Source organism: Fukomys damarensis, unplaced genomic scaffold (assembly GCF_012274545.1).
Source record: "Fukomys damarensis isolate Sample0158 unplaced genomic scaffold, DMR_v1.0_HiC HiC_scaffold_23, whole genome shotgun sequence".
Lineage (NCBI taxonomy): Eukaryota > Metazoa > Chordata > Mammalia > Rodentia > Bathyergidae > Fukomys > Fukomys damarensis.
The window spans coordinates 30,020,630-30,022,203 of NW_022900935.1; positions in this window are offsets into that span (position 1 = coordinate 30,020,630).

Genomic DNA, 1,574 nt, shown 5'->3' on the forward strand with positions numbered 1-1,574 from the left:
TTAAAAGATTTTTGTATCATATAAAAAGTTTTAGAAAAAAAATTTAGTAAATTTAATTTTGAAAACAAAATTTGAACAGAACTATTTTATTGACCTATCAATAAAACAAACCACATCAGTAGTCAAAAATAAATATATTCCCAAAAGTGTATATAGCTGGGCATGGTGGTGAATACCCAATACCCACACTCTGCAAGGCTGAAACAAAAAGATCCCAAGTTTGAGCCCAGCCTGGGTGATTTAGTGACTTGTAAGATCCTGTCTCAAATTTTTAAAGGGCTGAGGATGTAGCTCAGTGTAAAGGCCCTAGGTTCAATTCCCAGTACTGAAAAAAAAAGCATACAATTTAAAATATTTATAGTATTCTTTCCATTCTAAAAATGCTTCAGTTTGAATATAAAATTACAAAGTAATCTACTTACAGACAAGGATATAAGTACCTTACTAGAGAAAGCAAATAAAAGGTTTCCTCCATAATAAAGAGTTAATTTCAATTGAATTTTTAGTACCTGGGAAAAAATTCATACCTATTAACAAATTCTGGGTTCCAAACGGTACTTTATTCATCACATCACATACGGATTCATTGGTTATTGCATAAAGACATATATGAGATGCTATCAGTTTACTAAAGTGTTCTAAGGTATACTCTGCTAGTAACTAAACTAGAGCGATACAGCTAAGAATGGATGGAAAAAGTCATCCAAATCACCAAGTCATTTATCAAGCAAGATGGCCAAGGGTATTTTTGATGTGTCTCAGTAAAACTGACTTTTGTTGTTGTTGCTGGACTATAAATAGGATTACTTTTTAGATTTAAAGAAAAATCACAAATAATGAAAAAATATTTGCAAAAATGATCACAGTGATTATCTCTGGATAATGAGATTATAAATCTTTTTACATTTTTGTCTTACTCTACATGTCTGAAAACATTTTATGATAAGCATGTTCTACTTATGATAATGAAACAGTTATTTTCAATATAGGGAAAACAAAAATTCAAAAATTTGACAGTATAAAACATATAAACTTTTATGGATGATTGCATATGATCTTTTAGCAACTAAATTTCCCAAAGGAAACAAATTATAGTTACCAAAGTCAAGTGATCTTTTAAAATTCTGTTATAATTTCAAAGAAATTTTATCCATAATCAGTTGTGATGGGTTAAATATTCATAGATGTACAAAAATTTTCCTCTAAGCAGTCAAATGATACTTACCACATAGTCTGAATGAAGGTAACATGTATTGCTCCAGTGTGAGGCTTGGCCATATGACTTACTTTGACTAATAAGGAAGAATTTTAACAGCTACTATTTGTTTTTGCCAGCTCTTACTCCGTTTTCTCTGTCAGCAGAACACTGTCACAAAGAGAGACTGACACTCCAGCTTTACACCCTAAAATAAAAAGAACTGCAGTAGGACCACAGCTTACTCCTTGGGACTCTATAGTGTAGGCAACAAATAAACCTTTCTTACTGTGAGCTACTGGTATTGTTTCTTACTGTAGTACAATCTAGCAAAAGTTAACATATAAGGAAATTTAACAGCAAAGTATATTAGGTAGCA